Genomic DNA, 12,543 nt, shown 5'->3' with positions numbered 1-12,543 from the left:
ATGGGAACCGAAGATCCTTTGTTTGATTTTGTCCCGTCATGTTCTGCAACGACATGACGGTAACTCGACAGACTCAGCTTATGCCTCACGAACGAATCACGATACTCTAGAGCAAATTTTAAAGGGCACGCACGGCAGCCAGCCGACAAGTGAATTGGTCGTCCCGTTCGCTGCTGCCATCTATTGCTTGTGGGTGAATTAAACACGACGGGCAAAGTCTCGTCCGGCGGAGGCGAGGCCGTGTGCGATTTGTGGTGGCCTAGTGTTTGCGCGGTGCATATATCGTTTGGCATATATTATTGACGAAGTGATTTCAGTTGTGATCCTGTGACCAATAATTGGATCAAGTCTCTGGCGGCACTTCTATCGTCGGCGTCGACAGAAACTGGCACCGCACTCGGGCACATAACCTTGGATGTCTCGGCGCTGACGCGTACAGTCGCTGCGGCGTCGGGAAGCGTGGGCATCGCCGTATCGGCCTACCGCGGGCTGGGGCAAATGTCGTGTTTGCTCGACGGCTGAAGAGACTTTCACCGTGCTTTGTTGGAGGAAGTTGGGTGTGACTATTACAGATATTCGCCAGGCTTAGGCAGGTAAGTCGGTTGGAAGTGCTTGTGTCGATTGGTAACGAGGACACATTGCAAAATGTATGGATTGCTTCACGTGAACGTCTTTGGAGGCAGTTGTTTTTGAGGCTGTGCCGTATCGATGCGTCGTGACATGATGGGAAAGGCGCCATGCGTGGCGTGGATGTTTGCCCGGCATGACGTCGGATTGCTCGGACATGGGTGTAAGGACTCGACCAATCACCGTGTTGCCCCCCCCCCCCCCCCCCGTTAGGCCATCGTTCCTTACGCAACGTCCTCGTTATTCAGAGTCGTGTTTGACGAAATGCCTCTGAAGGCTGATCCGAGTGTAGTAGGGGACACGGGCCATGGCTAAATCTTTTAGGGGTGAAAAGCTCAAGTTTGCGCTGTTTGCTTGATCTTATTGCTAATGACATCCAAGTTGGAACTTACTCCCTCCCCAAACGGATGCTGGCCCTTCACAAAATGCTGCATTGGATACGTTCATGACTGCCTCCTGCGCTGCTATTAAGCTGTTCACGTTGGAGATGGCACGCAACCCCTATCATAGGTGATCAAACTGGCTCTGTGAAGCAAGATAAGATTGATATTGGCTAAATGGAAGTGCCCGGCGTGGCGACACGGATAACCGACTCACGTGGATTCGAGCGCTGTCCATGATATACGCAAGTGATTCGACTTTCCTAGCCGATGTGGCATATGTGGGCTCTTCACCGATGCATCGGTCGACATCGGTCGGGGTCGAGCGCATTGCTTGGCAGCCGCACACGTGGCCAAGGCTGGGTGATGTCGATAATGCGGCACGACAATTCAGTGTTCGGGGACGGCCATGTCAAATGCCTTTGAAGTCTTGAGGGTCGTCAAGTCATCCATTGTATGTCCCATTGTAAGATGCCAGTTCTGGCTGCCGTTGCCACACAGTCACCCCAACATTTTGCGCGCTTCGGGATTGCGCATCGCGGAAATAACAGATTTACTAGAATGAACGCTGAGCCCCTAGGCATTCGAGTGACCACCTCTTAATTTGGTCGGCACTGCAGGACCTGGGGACTATTCGCTGCGGACTGTGATGACCTTCAGTCGGGTGAAAGATCTCCAGTTAAGGCTCGGAGTTGCCTTCGTAGCCATGTGACCACGGGTCGGTGCTCTGTAGACCGGTCGCCAGCGTCTAGGAAGTTGGCATCGTGTTCATAATCTTATTTGTGCTGTGACGCCCGGTTTCCGATCGACAGGTGAGCTACGCCGTCTTGTTATTTTGCAGCGTACGCAGTATTGTGCTGCCCTTTTTGGGGAGGGGGGTGATTTTAAGGCTTGTTTAGGGCACGACAGAGAGCAGATGATGCCTTGCTTTTAACCACTTGTGCGTTTACGCGAAATTTGCGTGACAATTTATTTCGTGAAAACTTCATTTGACTCGAGTCATAACTGTTCGTGAGGTTATTTTCGGACGGTTCTGCATGTTTCCACATCTGCGTGCTTATCAGTATCTTATCAGTATCAATATTCTTATCTTTTTATTTGTCACGAGGCAGGTCATTTTCTACTTCCTCCGCTTGTTTAATTTTCACGAAACGCAGATTTCGAACACATTGACGGAGGCCGTTCGCGTCGGTTGCCAAGGCCTCTGGTTCATTAGCTTTGCTTTCGTATTATCTACAAAACAGCTGCCAACTCTCACAACTGACAGGGACTCTAGACTCTCACAGCTCTGACAATTGACGGCAATTCTAGGCTCTCCTGACTTTGACATTTACAACAACTCTAGACTTTCACAACTTTCACAACTGACAACTCCAGACTCCTACATCTGTTATTTCACCGCTCGTTCCACGTCACATAGGGTATATTACTGGAAATATGTCATTTAAACTCTAACATATTCAAGGTTTGAATGTTGGCTTCAGGCCCTTACGTTAATGTGAACACGATCCAAAACTGCAAAAGCCTATACAAAAGTAAATATCTTGTACATCGACCAGCACATAGGCCTACATTGAGAATGAAGTTACCTTGATAAAATTGCGTGCTGTTTTGAGGAACCTCGTATTATCGCATGGACGGAAAGCATCCTGGCATGATGCCAGCTATCCGCCGTAATGCCATATGCATGGTTTCGCCATTTCCCCCATTTTCCCATCTTTTGCTTATTTTTGAGCATCATTTAAATTGTTATCAACATGAATTCAAGGCCAAGACATCACTGATATCAGGAGCAATGTGTGCATGGATTTAGCTGTTGCATGTTCAGTGGTAATTATCTTCAACAAACCGCCTCTTCAAAGCTTCAGCAAAACTTTAAAAGGATCGACAATTGTGATAAAACCAAGTTGTTCTAGAGGTGTGCCTGGTGGACGGTCCTTACTGGTTTGAGGATTATATTGTGATGTTATCCATTTTGACATTTTCGCAACAATGCTCTTAATGTTCTAAAACGTTTTAAAGTAGCAACAATTATCACATCAACTTTGCTTGCCTGTGTCTTATTTATTGGGTTATTTAATATCATAGTAATAAACTCTGTTTAGCTTGTTTAGTTTGCTCACTAATGGGAGAGTATCAATAAGGGCATCTTACTGTCTTGTCTTCTGCCAGCGGTGCGTATAATCAAGTACACATGCGGCAGTTCAAATGTTTATCAACATAACATATTGGAAACATGGCCACGTGCTATCCAACTACTTTTTGTTGAAAATGCGTGCGGTCAGGATTGTGGTGTAGGAGTCCTGGTCTAGTCGGTTTCAGTGTCATTTGAAAATTCATTTTCTCTGGGTTGATGGGTGATTAGGTAAATAACGTGCTGTTACCAATTCCAAGGACTGCTTGACAGTTAAGAAGATTCACTTATAGACAGAAACACACGAGGTTTGTAATTGAAACTATTTATAGGCTGTAGATGACAAAGCTCTTACTGGGAGAAAAATGAACAAACTGGAATGCGTGGGCATGGTTCTTAATTCAAATAATTGGCAATGAAGATCTAAGTTAGATAAAGTTTGTCACGCAAAGGGTTGGGATTTATACGATTTTTAATGGACGAGCTACTGGTCAAGTAGACCGTTGGGGGAGGTGGGAGGGGGGGCGAGGCCTTGCAATCTCGTGTATTGTGTGGCTTCTGTTCTTCCGACTCGTACAGGGACCTCGCGGCGGGCAGCAGCCCACAGTCACTGACCTCCGAAAACGTCCAGGGGCCCACCAGGTAGCTGTTGGGGTGCTGTGGAAAGGTCAGGGTGCCCCCGAGGTGAACATGGATCGCTTAAATAGGCTAGGAGCCCCCAAAGTTTGTAATAATCTAGTACACTCGTGTGGTGCTGAGGTACCACGCCATTTTAGGAATATGATGCCTGTTGAGGTACCGCACACTTGAAACCCATCGGCCTGTATGTTTTCCACACCTGCGGAAATGATACCAGTTCGAGAATCACTCCAGTTGTTAAGTGCATTTGGGGCGAACATTATTCACATAGATAAGACAGCAGTAATGGCCTTATTCCTCGGAGAAGAACAAGGGGATTGGAGGTATAGATGGGTCGATATTTCGTCGACATGTCTTTATCGAAACAGTAGCGGAATAGCTGTGCGGATTTCTGTCCAATGATAGAATTACGGTCTCTCTAGTTGTTGGCAAGCAACCGTGCCCAACAAATCCTGACGGGGCTGCCGAATTTCGATGGAAACGTGTGGGCTAGCCTAACCGTTTGCTATTACTTTTGGGGGCACCAAGACTTGCAAAACAATAACATTTATTTTTATGATCGCTGCTTCGTAATGCTTACTTAAGGACTCCGCTCAAACTTGCAAGTTGAAATACCGGGTCGGAAGAAAGCTTGATGCAAAGCGGTTCTTGCGAACTGATGCAACTGGTACATATATGCAAAGACATGTTAGAGGACCTTTGAGGTGCTGTGCTGTTCACTCATCTCTATTTTATGCATGCCGTTTGTCACATCGACGGAACGTTTTGTTCTGGTTGGGGCCCGCCCATCAGCGGGGGTACGATTACGTGCTTGATTTAAAATTTAACAATTCATTGTTTTGATATTGCTTCCGTGAAATTATGCATGCGGCAGGATGTTCTACAATGATTTGTATGTCAGGGGTTGGGACTGTGGCTTGGCTCATGGCATATCAATCAGTCAGCTGATATCAAGAAGAATGCTGTTATGCTCTTTTTTAGATTTGAGTTTGCATTGGAAATAACTGACCCCAGTCTCCCGTGAACTTGAGCAAGGCTGGAAGGTTTGATAATTTTCACAATATATTCCGTGGTTGCGTGAAGCTCGCTCGACCAGCGCATCCTAATGGACCGGAGCAGGAGGTACTTTTTCAAACAGGGTAGGGGCTCAGCTGGGAAGGATGACGTAACCTACCGCCAACACCGGATATTTGCCCGGATTTCGGCCACTTGTATTTACGCTCTTGATTTCAAGCCTTTTTTGGTCGGCCTGCGGCACTTAGTTTTCAGTTGTGAATTGTACCCCCCCCCCCCTTCCCCCGATTGTACAATCTTGCGTACGCCCCTGTTTGAAACAATACGTCAGGTTCTCAAAGAAGCAGTAGAAGGGTGAGGCAGACAAATTATGTATGAAACGCCTCGCACTGCTCACTTAACAGCTGTCAAATATCGCAGTGCATTTTTTTGTGTCCCGAATGTTTGGGACGTGTTATGGCGTGAAAAATTTGCCAATAGTTTCAGACTGCCCTAGGTCATAAAAGAGTTGGAATGAAAAGCATGTAAGGTAAGCAGGATGCAACGTGGCACAACATTAAAGGGAGCGCACATTTGTGTGGGGTTTTGAACTGCAACAGCCATCTTGAAGATCATTGGGTGCAGCTCATATCCCTGCCCTAAGACCTAAACCCCTCTAGTTTCTGAGCCACACGCCAGCGAGGATGTGCCCACTATTTCGGGGAGACTTCCGTGGTCACCCAGGCAAACCGTGGCGCCGCAATAAAGTCACTCAAATCCCGTCGTTCAGTTGGCCATGCAGCGACCAAGTCAAGAAGGATATAATTATCGAGTCGTTCATATGCGGTTTGCTTGAGCACGGTTGCCAGATGCACGGCTGGCAATGGACTCTCAATCAATGTGCAAGCTACGATGACGTGATGTAACAATGACGTATTGAGGGACACAATCATAATCTGGAAAGAATAGAAATCAGTCACAGAATATCAATAATAGAAAATGAATGAAATGAATGAGTTTGATGAAAAAAGTGAATGATGAGAAATGAATTAAGAAATCAATCACATTTAGAAAGAGTTTAAGTGAGCTTATTTCATCATATCTGATGCTTGCGTCAATATCTTCAAATGTTGGAACAGTCCCATTTAATATGAAACTTATAGTGGTGTCGTCAGCTAGGTTCGTACCTATCTAGTGCAACAACATTTCTGGAAAATTGTCTGCATGTCACCTGGTCCCAGCTTTCTTGTTTTTGCCATATTTATTTGTGTGTGGGGGGGGGGGGGGGCTCAAGTCAGCATTTGGGGAGGCTCAGGTACCCAAAAGTATATATAGTTACACCTCTATGTAACTGGAGAGTGACGATCTTCAGTGCAAAAACTTATATCGGTCGGTTGTGGCTGTTCCTTTTTCCGTTATTGGGAACATTACACTTAGGTATGTGTGGAAGGCACGCTAAAATCCTTGAAAACAATTAAGCATCTGAAAACCGGACACGTTCAATTTCTCTCATGAGCAGTGTAGGTATGCCATTTGGGCTGTACGACGAACTCAGCTGCTTAGGATATATGGCGCCTCTCTGCTTCTCACCCTGGCATTAGGGGTCTCATGACCCAAAACATGCTCCCTATTTTTTTTTTCGCTCTCTTGCTGAAGTAGGGGCCAAACGGGCGTTAATTCTTTGGGATTTGTGATCAAGGCAGCACAACCAGGGAAGGGAGTGGGGGGGTGGGGTGGGGAGGGGGGAAACGTAACCAGTGCCAAGGTGGATGAGGGGCTGAAATAATAATAAAAAAATGTAACGACAGTATGACGTAAATGTAAAACGTAACGGCGACGTGAACGGGCTCCACCGTGTCTCGTCCGACTCCCATCGTCACGCCAAGGCAATTTCTGGAGCCACCATTGACCCTGCAGCTCCTCCCCCCCCCCCGTCCAGAGTACGACAGGGCGGCAGCCGCACAGTGCAGTGTGCGCACGGCTCAGCCGTCCCGGAGCGTGCGTGCCGGCTCCGCGGTGTGTGGTTATACGCCAGACTCGCGCAGCGGCGAGATCAGCCACACCCCACACCTCGAAGCCCATGCGATGGACACGCGTCCCCCGCTCTCTCTGAAGAAGCGTCCAGTTCTTTCAGCTGGGTCGCCCCCGCCAAGCCGGTCTCCCTTTCGCAAGCCTCCGGCCCGCCCCGCCGGCCCGCCCCTCGCGCGCGGGGCCGCGCGCCCCCTTCCGTCGCCGACCGCGCCGCCACTGGCGCGGCTGCCGCGCGGCCCGACGCGGCACGTGCCGCGGGCGCGCGCCGACCTCCGGGTGACGTCACAGTCAGCTGATCGATGCCGGCCGCGCAGGCAGCTGGCTCCGGAGGGGGTGCGGGCGCCGCTCGCTCGCCGCGCGTGCTTAGCGGCCGCCGCCGCCGCCGCCCGCCACCGCCCGGCGTCCGTGTCGGTGTCCTGCGTGTGTGTGTGTGGTGGGTGCGTGTCCGCGGGGCGCGCTCTCGGTGCCAGAGCGGCGTGCGTCCACGGGCTGCTGGCGCGTGCGCGCCGGTCACAGTCCCCAGCCCCCCGGTGGCAGTTGGCCGAGCCCGACCCGGCGTTCCGCCTCCGTGGCCGACTGCAGTACAGGTGCGGTGCGCGCGCGCGCCGGCTCCGTGGCCCGGCGCGGGCGGTCCTCCGCGGGTCGAGGCGGTGGCTGAGCCGGCCGGCCGGCCCGGTCGGAAGGGGGTATTGTCTCAGTCTCACAGAGATAAGATATCGCCCAGCCGCCAGCGCCTTTGCGCGCCGCCGAGAGAGTGTTTGGCGAGACGTGCACGTGGTCTGCTTGCCATCTGGCGGCTGTAAATGAACTAGGAGACGTGCGTGGAGGCTCAAAGCTATCTCGGAGTACCCGGAGACCTTGTGAAGGCCACACTGCTCGCTTGGACTGGAGACTTCGAGATGCCGCAGTGCTCTTTCAAAAGCGTATTGGGACTGTTAGCGTATTCAATGCTGGGCTGGGGATCTCTCCTCAAAGCAGCTAGACCCGGCATGCTTGCAGAGCCCGAAGTATGTGGTAGACATGCAGGACAATTCAAATAAATGCTAGACGTCCAGGGAAGGTCAGCCACGCCCCGATCTCTGGCTGTGTCCAGCGGTTTCATATATATGGGTACACACTCACCGATAACCGAAGTGCACAGATGGCACTGGTGTTGACTCACGTACATGGCATTCGGGTTTGTTTATAGGTCCCCCGTTTTTTTGGGGGGGGGGGAACTGGAATATTTTTGCACTCATTGGACTGCGCTGACTTTTCGGAGGTCAAGATTTTTGATACCACTGTTGTACCAGCCAGCCACTCGCTCAGACTATTCTTTCGAAATAATGGAACAGCCGTATTCAATACCTACTGTTTTTGGGTGCGGTGTCCTGTTGTAATGTATGTGTGTCACTCTGTCGGGAGTTCCACTTGGCTGAACAAACAAGCTGCTTTCACATTTCCCTGTGGCATGATTAAAACAGGGAGAGGACTGATCCAGTGTGGCAAGGATCTCTGCACGCGGCCCAAACGCTGGCACGTGATACATTTTAAATAAAATGATGGCAAACAAATTCATATGTTTTAAATCCCTGCGTTTTGGAGCCTAATCGTCGTGTTTTGTCCGTCGTCAGTTAGTTGCTTCATTGTTCTTTGTTTTTGCCTTGAATTTTGCTCGTGCAAGATGCAAGTTTTAGCAACTATAAGTTTTTTCACGCACGTGTTGGTGATGGAGCGCGTGTGTTATGAAGCGGCGGGCAGGTGTGTATATTAACGGTTATGGCTAATGCGAAACATATGGTGCCTCATCTACGTGGTCATGCAGGTCAAAGATACTCAACAACAATATACAATTACCAACCACGACAGGCAGCTGGCCTTGGTAGACATAATCATAAATGATAGAGGCGAGAGGACAACGTGAGGGAGCGTCCACGTTCTAGACGTAATAGGACCTGATATGATTAAGTCCTCAAACTGATTCTTGTGATTGGACGGCCTGCGGTTCGTTAATCTACTTTGTCGGTAGACAGCAATGACCTCCACTTGGCAAAAGTTATGGAAACCTGGTTGCAAACAAGTGGTGTGGAATGTAGCCATTCATGTTGATATCTTTAATCTACAAATAACGTCTGTGCCAATGCTAGTGTTGTTATTCACGCTTCGTGGGTGACAATAAATACTATGCTCCTTGCATTGAAATGAGCGTGTGAAGTTAATAGTGTTCCCACTAACAGCGAACCTTGATTCAACTGTGGCATATACCAGCCTGCGATTCATGTTTCGGGTTGCATTAATCATGCATTATTGCATCTACGAGGGCCTGAACTTTTTCGGGACTATTTTCCAACCACCAAGATCATGATCTGCCAATTTGGCAGACAAGGCAACACGCGTTTACAATAAGGCAAAAGGAAACTAAAGAACTAGGCAGAGTGGAAGTGTTACGACTTTTGCTCAGTCTTCTGGACATACATGTGTCATTCTGGAATGCGAATACTATCAGGCGTTCATACGCCACTCATGCCTTGGTGGTGCATTTGTCACAAGGCAATGAACTTGTGGTGTCTTTACGATTTTACTTTAACTCGTGTGGTGAAACACTAGTTATTGCATGATATAGATCGCTATGTCAGCTTCTGCTGAATTATGTGTATTGTTTTTGCAACCTGTGAAATCAATGACGTAATAACAATCTTCAGAAGAAGCTGCACAGGCAGTGAAACGACTTTGAGTCCTGAACATCGCTGCATCCCAAACCAAAGCTTGCTAAAGGTTTGGTAATGTGTCATGATAATGCTTATGCAGTCTGAGTCTGACTTATTATTTTAGCTGTCGTCGATGCATATGGCAATGTGTGTTTTTCACTGGACCGTAATTGTTTTAATTGCAACATTTATCAGAATGTTAGGAATGTGGTGCCACTTGTCAGTATATTTTGTGGCAGGTTCGCTTTGTTCCGGATTCTGTATTTCATTGCTGTATCCACACGACAATTGGGTTGAAACGAGGCTCAAATGTTATGCATTACTTGGGTTTGAATACTTGCAGGTATTTTGACGAGATAACAGCAAAAAAAGCGCCGTTAGTTTTGCAAGCCAGCGTCTAGAGCGCGCTTGGACAACTTGTGTGACGTAAAAGCACCATTGCATGTTCTTGATCTTATTTTTGCTATCGACATTGGATTTTTTTCAGACGTCACTACGAGTTTCACGACTTTTTAAGTCAGTAATTTCGTGCCACATACTGTCCTGCAGGTACCCTATATTTTTTTGTCATTTCAATTTCTTTATATGTTAGGCCAGTCTGTAACTATTGACAGATTGGACGCCCGGATTGCGACAAAAAGATGCGCTGCAAGATTCGACAGCTTTTAAAATATGGTGTTTTTGTCGTTCGCATGTGTGCGCAGGTTTCCATCTATAAATCATATTTTCGTGAAGACAATTTTGTTGTTACACATTTCTACTGCTTCTTCGCGAACCTAATGCAGGTTTGTGAAACATGGACCCTCGCAGGATTTTGCGGTCGGGGGTGAGGAAACTTAGAAATGAAAACCAGGTTAAGTGTGCCGCAGGCCGAATTTGTAAGCATATGTATAAACATATGTATCATCCTTGACATCAAGCGTCCCCGCCCGTAGGCTCCTGCTGCTCAGAGCCGGTATGGACGTCCAATTGAATGTGGACGTCCAGCCGGCAGCCCCGCTCGTGGCGGTATGCACGCCTGCGCCTGACGTCCACACAGGTGAGACGTGAGAAGCGAGACGTGTGTGAGAGTTAGAAGGGGGCAGCATGCGGTGTAAGTAAATGGAGGCTGAAAATCTGTGTTCCTGTTCGAGGAGAAAACTCTGGCCAGTATGGGGGTCGAACCCATGACATTCGCGTTATTAGCACGACGCTCTAACCAACTGAGCTAACCGGCCGAGTGGGGGGCGGGTCGTAAAGCATGTCTGCTAAACGTGCATAATTGAGCTAGGATGTGACATTTAAGTTATATTATATGGAATGTGCCGATGCACTGTCTGCGACGGAAAGAGTGCCGTTGTCTTAAAGCGGGACGTGGTGTGTTCACAAAGCAGGCTCGTTGCTTAACCTGCTTTCAGATTTCACCGGAGATTTTCTTATAAGGTTTGAAAGGTGAGGCGGGTTATCAATGGTAGCTGGCCCATGGTTAGTTACTCATTGTTCATCCTTGCCATCGCCAATAAGAATCTCGTAAACATACTGAGCGGGGAATTTTAGGTCAAGTAAAATTTAATTGCTACGCGGGGAGGCAAAGTATCCAGACATGTTTGACGCCAAGGAGACGATCATGGCGCGCGTAGCATCCACTGCCTCATACCATTTGTTCAATCAAGTCGTAAGTGCACGCGGTGTTTCGGTGACATTTCCCTTATGAGATTTTGACCTTCATTTGTGTGCATCCCAAATTTGCTCAGAAAACATCCGAAAAGTGTGCATACTGTGTTTGGCCTCTGATTTCAATTCCGTATTTATCCCAGCTTTCCTTACAATAACCCCTGTCTCCGTTCCAGTTAAATCATAAGGTGAACTCGTCCATCTACCAACGCGGGTAGACCCAGCGCCGTCCTTCGGGGGGGGGGGGGGAGGGGAGAGGAGAGGGGCGCTGCTTTGTCTGGTCACAGGTCACAAAGCTATCGTGCTTTTCACATGGTAATCGAATTTTGCGTCCTTTTAACACAATGAGTTCTAAAACAGTCGTTGTTCATGAACCAAATGTGCGATGGTTAACCTGACCACACACGTTGAGAAGGGGATGACCCGGCTGCCCTCTTCTGGATCTGCCGCTGCTTACCAGTTTTGTAAACGGTGTAGGCGGCCCCGATGAGTACGGTTCCGTGTGTTCCTCCACGACCGCGCACAAACTCTGGTGACGAACGCCGCGGGACCTCGCCGCATCACATGCTGCACTCAGGCCACTAACCGCTGTCTTGGTTCGCCCTCAGACTCTGCCGGCTGTGCGGCGATGGCGGCCGTGCCTGAGCCGGCCGACGCGCCGCCCGTGCCAGCTTCCGACCCGGCGCCGCCTGCCGGCGAGCTCACCAACGGCGCCGCGCTCGACTCTCCCTCCAAGAGCCGGCGCAAGCAGGAGCTGGTGGTGCGCTCGGCCGCCGCCGAGCCTATGATCGTGGCGCCGCCGCCGCCGCCGCCGCCGCCGCTGCCGCCGCTCGGCGAGGACGCCAGGGCGGCGTCGGCGCACCGGCGCAAGCAGCCCAGCCCCAAGCGCAAGCTGACGGACTCACCGACGCGACTGATCGCGCAGCACAAGCGGGCGCGCGCGGCCGGGCCGGCCGGCGCCGCGCCGCGCGCCAAGCGCCGCCTCAAGGTGGTGACCAAGGGCCCGGCGCCGGCTACGGCGGCGGCGGCGGCAGCGGCGGCAGCAACAGCGGCGGCGGCGGCGGCGGCGGCGGCGCGGCTGTCCGGCCCGCCGGCACCGCCGCCGCCGGCGGAGGAGGCGGTGGCCGCCGTTGCTGGACCGTCGGCTACGGACGGTGAGGCGACCGGACGCCGCGGCCGGCGGCGCGCGTCGGTGGCCGAGGGAGGCGCCGCGGATGACGCGGCGGTGGCGCCGTCGCCGGCGAGTGCGTCGCCAGTGAAGCCGCGCGCAGCGGCCAGTGCCGGGGAGGCCAGCGGGACGTCGGCGCCGGCCGGCGCGTCGGCGAAGCCGGGCAGGGGCGGCAGGCGCCGCCGACGCCGCCGGCCGGCCACTGGCTTCGTGGCGAGGCGGGCCGTGGTA

General features: G+C 50.8%; 1 long non-coding RNA gene and 1 other non-coding gene across 2 annotated transcripts; one reads left to right on the top strand and one right to left on the bottom strand.

The window, feature by feature from the left end:
* Positions 1-235: 235 nt before the first annotated feature.
* Positions 236-11,804, top strand: LOC119114221 (uncharacterized). The gene is made up of 3 exons (XR_005095999.1): positions 236-593; positions 10,427-10,530; positions 11,753-11,804. It is a non-coding gene; the product is annotated as an uncharacterized LOC119114221 (long non-coding RNA).
* On the bottom strand, positions 10,635-10,708 carry TRNAI-AAU (transfer RNA isoleucine (anticodon AAU)). The gene has a single exon. It is a non-coding gene; the product is annotated as a tRNA-Ile (tRNA).
* Positions 11,805-12,543: the final 739 nt, after the last annotated feature.

The sequence above is a fragment of the Pollicipes pollicipes genome, unplaced genomic scaffold (assembly GCF_011947565.3).
Source record: "Pollicipes pollicipes isolate AB1234 unplaced genomic scaffold, Ppol_2.1 Scaffold_7262;HRSCAF=8765_pilon_pilon_pilon, whole genome shotgun sequence".
Classification (NCBI taxonomy): Eukaryota; Metazoa; Arthropoda; class Thecostraca; order Pollicipedomorpha; family Pollicipedidae; genus Pollicipes; species Pollicipes pollicipes.
This window is presented reverse-complemented; position numbering and strand designations above follow the sequence as displayed.